Source organism: Pseudochaenichthys georgianus, chromosome 5, assembly GCF_902827115.2.
Source record: "Pseudochaenichthys georgianus chromosome 5, fPseGeo1.2, whole genome shotgun sequence".
Lineage (NCBI taxonomy): Eukaryota > Metazoa > Chordata > Actinopteri > Perciformes > Channichthyidae > Pseudochaenichthys > Pseudochaenichthys georgianus.
Genome location: NC_047507.1, coordinates 29,524,775 through 29,535,734, shown reverse-complemented (window position 1 = coordinate 29,535,734; position 10,960 = coordinate 29,524,775).

Genomic DNA, 10,960 nt, shown 5'->3' with positions numbered 1-10,960 from the left:
TGAATACAAAAATAGAAACAGAACAGTTTTTCTGCTGGCTGCCAAATAAAAATCTATATAGGCTACAGCATGAGAGACACTGCAGACCCTGATGTGAGTACTTATTAAATAAATCAGTGGGCCGAGGCCAATGCAAGCTGCATCTTTCTCAAGACCCTCATGATGTTACAGATACGGTGACCAGGATTCAACATGTTGTTGTACTACATGTACTAGAGAAAGAAAAGCATATACTCTCTCTATATTAAACAGAAGACATTTCTCCCTGTTAATGTTCTCCGTCTAACAGCTAATTCTAAAGTAAATAGTAACACCGTTAATCCTATAGGATTGTACAACTTAAATATTGGTCATTTGAATGGGACAACGCTAACATAATGATAGTTCACATGACACAGTTTCTAAAGCTCTCTCGTGAGGTTAATATATACAGGGGTGCACATAACTTTTTTGCCCCGGTTCTCAAAGGAGCACCTGGAGATGTTGCTTGGTGCTCATCCTTAAAATGAAATACACCGTAATTGAGGGGGTCTTGACTTTATTTGCCAGACACACGGCACTGAACACACAGAGGTGAACAGAACACACATGCAGAGGTGAACACAGAACACACATGCAGAGGTGAACACAAGACAACATTAGCACGACCAGTAATCCTACAAGCTGTCATCACTACCCTCCTGACTGTTCTCCTCACTGTCTTCCTCTCTGTCAGACATGCTAGTTGATGATGTAGGCCTACTTCTTTCTCTCTGGTTGAGTCTGCGATTAGCTGCTTGCGTCCACAAGTCAACAGCTGGGTTTGGGTCGAAAGTCTCTGTTGTCATCTTAGACAAGTGGATGTAATAAGTATGTGAACATAACCAATAACCTTCCATAGCCAATAACAAATGAATGTAACTTATTTTATTTGTGTTGTTCATTCATATCTTATTTTACCTAGTTAACATTTATTTATGCATTTTTTTTTTTTATCTATAGTATACATTGGAATGATTTCAAACCTGTTTATCCCAATAATTATAAAGGAGTGCCTTGGAAATTGTGTTTACATAAATTGTTTGAACTTAGACTAAAGTTAACTATCTAAAACAGTCCTTTACCTCACTGAGCTGTAGTTATCAGCCTCTCAGTCTGACTGGAGAGGACTCTCCCTCCACATTATTGTAGACACATCTTCTTCTTATATCCAGGGCTGCACATAACTGGTGTGCAGGGAAGAAAACATTTTTAACCGTTGGTGCTCATCCTAATTTTCGGCGTTGATGTAACAATATTCATAATTAAGTAAATGTAACACCCTTTTCACCCCGGTTACACGTTTAATTTGCCCTGCACGATGGGCGCTGTAAGTGATGAAAATGGGGGATGTTGGCTTATCTGGCGCCCGCAGCTCACAGCCAAAATGTGAGTGAGAGAGGGAGGGTGCACTGGAACCGGCGCTGTTGTTATTAGAATCTGGTGCTAGCTGCTCTAACGGATATAAGAAGAAGATGTTTCTACAATAATGTGGAGGGAGAGTCCTCTCCAGTCAGACTGCGAGGCTGATAACTATAGGTTACTTACGTAACCCCAGTCCTCAGAGTAACATGAAGTGAGATGTCTCACTATGGGATGCGCCTCATCGCGGAGAAAACAGAAGCATCAATCTCATTACGCCAATCCTGATTGGCCGGTGATTCTTGACGTCAACGTCAGGGGAAATCACCCCCTATAAGTAGCCTGCGCCACGACGCATGCGTCATTCAAAATAAGCACCTCTTCTCGCTTCACCATAGCAAGGAGGGCCGTCTGGTGAGACATCTCACTACATGTTACTCTGAGAACTGGGGTTACGTAAGTAACCTATAGTTCTCATTCATAACACTCCGTTCGATGTCTCACTATGGGATATTGTAGCTCCCGTATTGCCAGACGAGCTTATCTCGAAGATCACCGATCAACCAGAATTTAACAGGTGGAGTCCCGACTCAACAAGGTGCCCAGCACTGCTCGGGCCACGCTTGGAGCGGAGACGTCCAGCCTGTAAAAGCGGACAAAAGTGAGTGGCGAAGACCAGCTTGCCGCCGCACAGATATCCTGGATGGAAACACCCTTGAACAAAGCCCAGGATGTAGCCAGGCCCCGAGTCGAGTGAGCCCGCAGACCCGAAGGTGCTTGCAGATTCTGACTCGTACAGGCCAAAGCAATCGCCTCCACGATCCAGTGGGATAGTCGTTGCTTAGTAACAGACTTACCCTTGTGAGGTTTAGCCCAGGACACGAAGAGTTGGTCATTAAGACGAAGCTCTCTTGATCTGTCCATATATGTGTGCAAAGCCCGGACTGGACACAATAGATCCTGCTGCTGCTCCCCGGAGGAAACCAGCTGCGGAGGAAATGCCTCAATGTCAATTGGGGTACACGAACCAACCACCTTTGGTGTAAAGGCAGGGTTGGGCTTCAACAACACTCTCGTTTGCCCTGGGGCGAACTGAGTGCATGAGGGATGTACAGACAGTGCGTGGATATCACTGACCCGTTTAGCGGATGCCAGGGCCAGTAACAGCACTGTCTTGAGTGACAGATGTTTCATGTCAGCTTCTTCAAGGGGTTCAAATGGGGTCATTTTGAGCCCATTTAAAACCACTGCCAGGTCCCATAAGGGCACCAGCGACCTGGAGACAGGGAGGAGCCTGCGCGCTCCCTTCATAAAACGGCAAACCAAAGGATGTTGGCTAGCCGTCTTACCCTCAAAGCCCACATGGCATGCAGCAATAGCAGCCAGGTACACCTTGATCGTGGAAAAAGCTCTGTTTTTCGATCAAGTCCTGTAGAAATGATAAAATCACCCCGACAGGACATTGAAAAGAGATGTGTCCTTCTTGAAGGCACCACTCCTCAAACACCCTCCACTTACAGTCGTAAAGAGACCTGGTGGAGGAAGCTCTCGCACTCTGAATAGTGTTTATCACCTTCTGAGGGAGTCCCACTGTATTCAGATTGTACCACTCACGGGTCAGGCCCATAGTGCCCCGTGCTCTGGGCGTGGGTGAAGGATCGCCCTCCCCGCCTGATTCAATCTGTCCCTGCGTGGTGGGGGCTGCCACGGCTGCCCGCACAACAGCTGATATATCCCCGCCAGCCCGTATATTGCGGGCTAGGGTGGAAACATCAGAGTAAGCGTGTGGCGTTGCTCTTTCACTCTGGCCGGAGTTAAGGGGAACAGAACCAGGGGTGGGAACGTGTACAGAGGACCCGGAGGTCAATCGTGTACGAGTGCATCCCCGCCTAACGGTGCGTTTAAATCGTGCATTAAAGAGAACAGCTGTCATTGAGCATTTTCTCCCCTTGCGAACAGACTTAACGCGGCTCCGCCGTAACGCACCCACAGCGGACTCTCGATCCTTGGATGAGGAGTCCAGTCTGCATAGAGTGGTGCACCCTTTGACAGTAATTCTGTCCCTAGGTGCATAACACCCGGTACTTGTGTCGTTCTCAGAGAGAGGAGACGTCTGCCGCTCCAAGGGATCAGTTTGTGTGCCAGTGTGTGTGACTGGAGACAACGCAATCTCCCCTGGTGGTTCATACACGATATCGTGTTGTCTATCCTCACGGGGACATGAAGTCCTCCGAGAGAAGGCAGGAAGCATTTTTTGGGTGGGGAACACCGCTAAAAGCTCTGGGTAATTTACACGTGCCCGCTGGAAGTCTCTGTTCTAGAGACCTCTCACCGGGCGACCTTCGTAAGTCCCCTGTCAGCCCGTCTGACCTGCGTCCGTGGTGACCACCTTCCGTGAAAGGACTGCACCCGTAGGCGCGTCCCGCACTGGAAAAGTCGGGTGTAGTGCCACTACGCATTACATAATCACCAAAACTCTCCGTAAGCCGTGGCGTTCGGGGTTTAGTTTTATTATGAGGCCCATGTTGAGCTGGTGCTTTACGAGGACATTTTCCTCCGTAATCTGACTCCGCTCGGTGGGCTTTACAGATAAAACCCTTCTTTCTAGGAGAGAGAGAACCTCTCTCTCCAGAATATGGGTTGACTCTCTCTGGGTTTGTGAACAGATAAATTATAACTGTTTTGAGAAGCCCAGGCAGACATCGTGAGTATCTCCTGCTGTATGCTCCTTAGAGCCAGCTGGGATGTCACTCTTATGGCTCCGACCGGCACTGCGCATCTGCGTGACGGAGGTGCCTTTACAGCTCCAGCCGGTACTGCGCATGTGTGTGCCGGTGGTGCCCTCACGGCTCCAGTCGGCACTGCGCCTGCGCGTGCCGGTGGTGCCCTTAAAGCCCCGGCCGGCACTGCGCATGTGTGTGGCGGTGGCTTCACGGACCCGTCAATAATCCGTCCTTTGAGTGATGCCGTAGCTGCTCTTGAAAGGGGAAGGATTGACGGGCCGTTCTTTACAGCTCTAGCCGGCACTGCGTACGCACGTGGCGGTAGTGCCCTTAAAGCCCCAACCGGCACTGCGCATGCGCGTGGCGGTGGTGCCTTCACAGACCCGTTTATTATCCGCCTTTTGAGAGAGGCCGTAGCTGCTCTCAGAAGGGGATTTATGGTTAACGGACTGTTTATTGTCTTTCTTTTCATTTTTTTTGAGCTGCGCCCTTGGCCGGAGCCTGGATGCGTCAGCGGAAAATGGTTTATTCAGACAGAAAGATGTGACATGTGTTTTATGCGGACTTGAGGATCACGTTGAGGCATCTCTCGAGGCGGCGGGAACACATTCACGGAGGGGAGAAGGAGGGGCTGTCACGCCGCTCGCTTCTTCTTCCTCGACTGCTGGCCGAAATTCTGGGTTGGCTGAGCCTGAGCTGCAGCCGGAACCGGAGATTTTCTCGGCCAACTTGCCCTCGTCTCCAGCCTGGTCTGGGGACTCGGGATGGGCTGCGATAGTGAGGGAAAAAACACAAGTTAGCAACTGGTGTGTTGCTAACTTGAAGTCAAAACCTTACCTTACTCCAGAGGAAGAATGGCGAGGTTGACTATAATACTCTTCTGTGAGAGAATCGGGTAGCCGGCTAACGCCCGTCGACCGAAAATTAGCTTTGGGTTCAGTCTGTGGACTGTTAAGCTAGCCCGGCTACCGTTTGAGATGTGCTCTGAAGCGAGAAGAGGTGTTTGAATGACGCATGCGTCGTGGCGCAGGCTACTTATAGGGGGTGATTTCCCCTGACGTTGACGTCAAGAATCACCGGCCAATCAGGATTGGCGTAATGAGATTGATGCTTCTGTTTGCTCCGCGATGAGGCGCATCCATAGTGAGACATCGAACGGAGTGTTATGAATGAGAACTACAGCTCAGTGAGGTAAAGGACTCTGAGTGTTTAGATAGTTCACTTTAGTCTAAGTTCAAACAGTTTGGTCACAATTTATGCAAACACATATAAAAGCTCTCCTTTATAATTATTGGGATAAACAGGTTTGAAATCATTCCAATGTATAGCCTACTATAGGACAGTATCCAAAAATATCCTTTAAAAAAAATGCATAAATAAATAAATGTTAACTAGGTAAAATAAGATATGAATGAACAACACAAATAAAATAAGTTACATTCATTTGTTATTGGCTATGGAAGGTTATTGGTTATGTTCACATACTTATTACATCCACTTGTCTAAGATGACAACAGAGACTTTCGACCCAAACCCAGCTGTTGACTTGTGGATGCAAGCAGCTAATCGCAGACTCAACCAGAGAGAAAGAAGTAGGCCTACATCATCAACTAGCATGTCTGACAGAGAGGAAGACAGTGAGGAGAACAGTCAGGAGGGTAGTGATGACAGCTTGTAGGATTACTGGTCGTGCTAATGTTGTCTTGTGTTCACCTCTGCATGTTCTGTTCACCTCTGTGTGTTCAGTGCCGTGTGTCTGGCAAATAGAGTCAAGACCCCCTCAAAAGTTACGGTTTATTTCATTTTAAGGATGAGCACCAAGCAACATCTCCAGGTGCTCCTTTGAGAACCAGGGCAAAAAAGTTATGTGCACCCCTGTTTATATCCGTTAGAGCAGCTATTACCAGATTATAATAACAACAGCGCCGGTACCGGTGCGCCCACCCTCTCTCCCACGCTCACTCGCACTTTGGCTGTGAGCTGCGGGCGCCAGATAAGCCAACATCGCCCATTTTCATCACTTACAGCGCCCATAGTACAGGGCAAATGAAACGTGTAACCGGGGTGAAAAGGGTGTTACATTTGGCGCACCTGCGCACCAGTTAATTGCAGCCCTGAATATAAACCATATAAACTCATCCTGCAGCTTCTTCACACTGTAACTGTGCAGACTTTTACTATGAAGCATGCGGCTGGTAGGAATGGAGTTCTCATTCATAGTTAAAAACACCAAAATGCATGACAACTGATCATTTTAGCTTTAGACTCATTATCATGAAATTAGTATATAAAATCATAACATGAAAGTATATTTTTTGTATTTGATTTTGCAGTAAAATGCCTTTAAATATAGTGAAGTGCTTTGGCTGACAGGTGCATAGTTATAACCACCAACAACAACAAAAAGTGCTGCAGTTTAAAAAAAACATTTCTCCTCTTGGAAGTGTTTTGGGCTACTTGGGTTGCGTGTTTGCATCTCTCGGACGCCTTAGGAAAGTTCCAACATATGCATGCAATGTACCTAAGTAAATATAGATGTAAACTATCTTGCAAATCATTCAAAGAGAAACGTTTTGAATGAATGAATGGATAGATAGATAGATAGATAGATAGATAGATAGATAGATAGATAGATAGATAGATAGATGGATAGATACTACAGAATTACACATACAGGAGGAAAAATAATAAACTTTTCTTTGATTACTTTTTGAAATAATACCAATACCAGCAGAGACTTTAGTTTCCATAGCTAAGGACTTCCCTCCTAACTGTTAGAAGACAAGAGACTTGTGTTATTTCTACAACAGCTGGCCTCTCCATGCTTCACTGCACGTGAGTCTGAAAGCAGGCTATTTTCAATAAAGTTGACGAATATTAGGGGCAACTTGAGATTGTGTTTGGCAGCGTAATGGCAAAATACATTCAGAAACACATTTCTGTGGGCAGCAATAATGACACGACTAAAGAGTTCAAAGCAACTGCTGATGGGAAGATACTGATGCTCAGATAGATGTTGATGGGTCATCAACAGATCTAAAAACGGATATGATCTTGTGACACTATAAATGTGGGGACTCAACCATGTCGTTCATCAAAAAGGGAAAATCCCTCCTCAGCACGTAGACCCCTGCTCATCCTGATCACAGTGACAATGACGGCTCCTTCAGATTAGTGGAGTAAATTAATTAAATACAGCTCCCACATCAGTGGACATATTAACATAAGCATACATACCCACAAAACCAATCACACGAGGACTAGAGCACGGTGCAATTAGTAATCCTTTCATATGTTCTCGAAATGGTCCTGTCCCACTTCCCTAAGGCAATTGAACCATGTCAAAGTCCATAAAAAGTATAAACGAAAACCCTTTTTTCTTGAAAAATATGTCTCAGAAAGTAATTACAATGGTTAAAGTAATCAAATAATAATTAACAATTTCATTAATCACATAAACTGTGGCTGATTGCAATGGACGGGGACACTGAGTCTTCAGCAGTTCCTGAAACAATCCTCCTTTTTGCAAGTATGAAAAGCTGAGCAAATAAAAAGTGCTTCCCGTCCTCCCCTGTGTGCACCTGAGGATAACACAATACAGCTGCTCTCAGGTGACAGAATAAGCACAGGAGCACATTTGTCTAGAATCGAGCTCCAATATACATAGCAGGATTAGGAAAGGCAACGCAGTGCTGTTTGTCTCAGGGGTCTTTTGACTGAGCTGTGCAGCATTGCTATTGGATACCATCATAAACACGGAGGAAAGATCTAGAGGAGTGATCTTCCAGCAGAGGAGAGCGAGCCAGGCGCACAAAAGGCTCAACTATCACCGTGGACTGCGATAGAAGAGCGAGCTTATGCAAAACAAGAGACTCTGAGTGTATGTATGAAGCAAAATATTGCGGTATTTTTTAGATGAAGTACACTGTATCTGAAAACAGAGCGGCAGTGCTCTCATGCTCCGTGTTTGTGCTTAAGGAATCATAGCCCAATTTTTTCACTCACGCTTTGTCTTTGATAATACTGAGTGATCACAGTCTGTAGCCTATACGCAGTGCATACACTATGTTGCTAGGAAACAGTAGCTCATGAATATCCTGCAGTTATTGCAAAATCAAAGGAGTAATGCTCTAATAGTTCAGCGCCTGAATGAAAGAGAAATGTCATAAATAATGCATGCTATAGAGTGATATAAAGATGACATTAAATATGTCACATCGTAGTATGTTTTAAAATAAGTCGTAGTATATTGAGTCATTAAAAAGCATAGTATTATGTAGTTTATTATTGTATGCATTCAAATATTATAGTAGGCTATAGAATGACAGTAGGCTACAACTTTCAAAAATGTAATCAGATCATTTTGTTATAGTATTGTGTTCCATAAAAAATCCTAAAAACTATGATGAAGAAAAACTATGATATAGTCAGGGGCGCCGTACGGGGGTGAACAGTTAGGACGATTCTAAGGGTCCGTGACTGACAGGGGCCCAAACAATTTTAGAACATTAAGAAAAAAATGTTTAAGTAACCAATGTATATCTTTCCATGGGTCCCAGTACCGGTAGCTCGCAAGCCCACAATAAGTACCACAAGCCATAGGTCGCTGTCGGTAGAGGGGTCATCTGTCAAAGCGGTCAAGACAGGTGGAGATGGAGGCCGGGACATGTCGAAGGCTGTGGTTCGTCCGGAAACCGACGCTTCTCCACCCCGGCCTCCATCTCCACCTGTCTTGACCGCTTTGACAGATGACCCCTCTACCGACAGCGACCTCTGTGCCGCTGCTTGGCACCGAGCCAGCGCACCAATTGTGCGCACTGGCTATTTAAGCTGAGGTGCCAAACTGGGTCCCTCCCATTTCCGCTTCTCCTGTGGTGGCTGCAGCCTGGCGTAGTAACGCAAATTGTTTGGCGTGGCAGCATTCATGTACTACTCTCTACCGGACAGGTAAAGCACTGTGCAGTCTGTCATTTATTCATGGTCACAAGCTACACACTGCTGACACTTTCCCATCTTAGCGTCCAGGGCGTTAGAGGAGGCATTTGCTCCGCCAGAGGCTCCGTGATAACAGCGTTGCACACTGTTGGTGAGTGCCGTTGTCTGCTCTCTTTAAATCTGCTGCGTAGTTCCCCTGCCTTATCGATTCTTTATGTCACAGCGGGATTTGCAGGTCTCATTCCCACCCTTGTCTGCTCTGTGGCTGCGCCTGGCTGCAAAGGGTGGGGTGTTCTAACTATTCTCCTTCCCCACCTTTGGCCATCATTCCCGTCCCGTGCTGCTGTTTTGGCTCTCTGTGAGTTCTCATTCATAACACTCCGTTCGATGTCTCACTATGGGATGCGCCTCATCGCGGAGCAAACAGAAGCATCAATCTCATTACGCCAATCCCGATTGACTGGTGATCTTGACGTCAACGTCAGGGGAAATCACCCACTATAAGTAGCTTGCGCCACGACGCATGCGTCATTCAAAACACCTCTTCTCGCTTCAGAGCACATCTCGAATGGTAGCCGGGCTAGCTTAACAGTCCACAGACTGAACCCAAAGCTAATATTCGGTCGACGGGCGTTAGCCGGCTACCCTATTCTCTCTCAGAAGAAGTACCATAGTCAACCTCGCCGAATTCTTCCTCTGGAAGTAAGGTAAGATTTTGACTTGCAAGTTAGCAACACACCAGTTGCTAGCTTGTGCTTTTTTCCCTCACTGCCGACACCACGGTAGCGAGGACGTTTTTTATTCTTTTTTCTTCCCCGGAGGATAAAAGGATTTAAAGAATATTGCCACACCAGGTAATATTCTTTTTGAGGAAAGGACCCACACTACCTTTTTTCTCCGGATAAAGGACAGTTTGGGACACTTTTTTTCGACATACCTGTTAAGAGCGGGTCCTCTCCATGGACGCCTCTCTCCTTCACACCAGAGGAGTCAGGGACTCGAAGGCTCGGTTCTGCGACTGCGGGTTGAAGATAGCAGGCACAGACTCACACCAGGTCTGCTCGTCCTGCCTCGGGCTGGAACACGCCCAGGAGGTTATCGGCGACCCCGGCTCGTGCGGGCATTGTGCCCACCTCACCATAAAGAGCCTTCGCCGACGGTTAGCACGACAAGCTAGCCTGTCGGGACAGGATCCCCTCATGTCCACTGGTTGGCCGGCTGGCAACCAAGACACGGGGGCGTCCGCCGCAGAGACTGAGTCCCTCGCCTTCACGGCCTGGGGCTCATCAACCGCGGCAGCCGCGGAACCGGTTTCCCGCGCCATATCAGGCCGGGTCCCGGTGGCGGCAAAGGACGCGGGAACGGGACCCCACGCTATACCAAGCTGGGGCTCCCGACTGGACCTCACCATGGTTTCACCCGCGGAGGATGTCCTGGAATTAAATTACATGGAGGACGAAGAGGATGCCTCTGAGTTCCTCCTGTCTGATTCGGACGAGCAAGAAGACGACGTCTTCATGTCACCAGCTCAGGCTGCAAAGCCTGGAGCGATGGCTGCTCTCTCGGGCGATAGCACACCAGCTTCGCCCTGTCTCAGTATGGACCTACAAGCCGTGTGTCAACGTGCTGCGGCCAGACTAGATATCCCATGGCCCGAAGTGGCCAAGGAGACCTCCAGGTCCCGTTACGAGGGAAAACTGTTTTTCCAAACAACGAGGACAAAGAGGCAACTCCTCCCGGTCTTCCCGGAGATGTTGGATGAGGTGTCGGTCTCGTGGAGAGACCGGCCCTTTAGCAACAAGGCCCCAATCCAGGGTGCCTCCTCCCTTGACTGTGACGGTATGGAGAGGCTCGGCCTGCTCCACATACCGCCTATGGAACCGCTGGTGGCAGCCCACCTCCTACCGAGGATGGGCCCATCA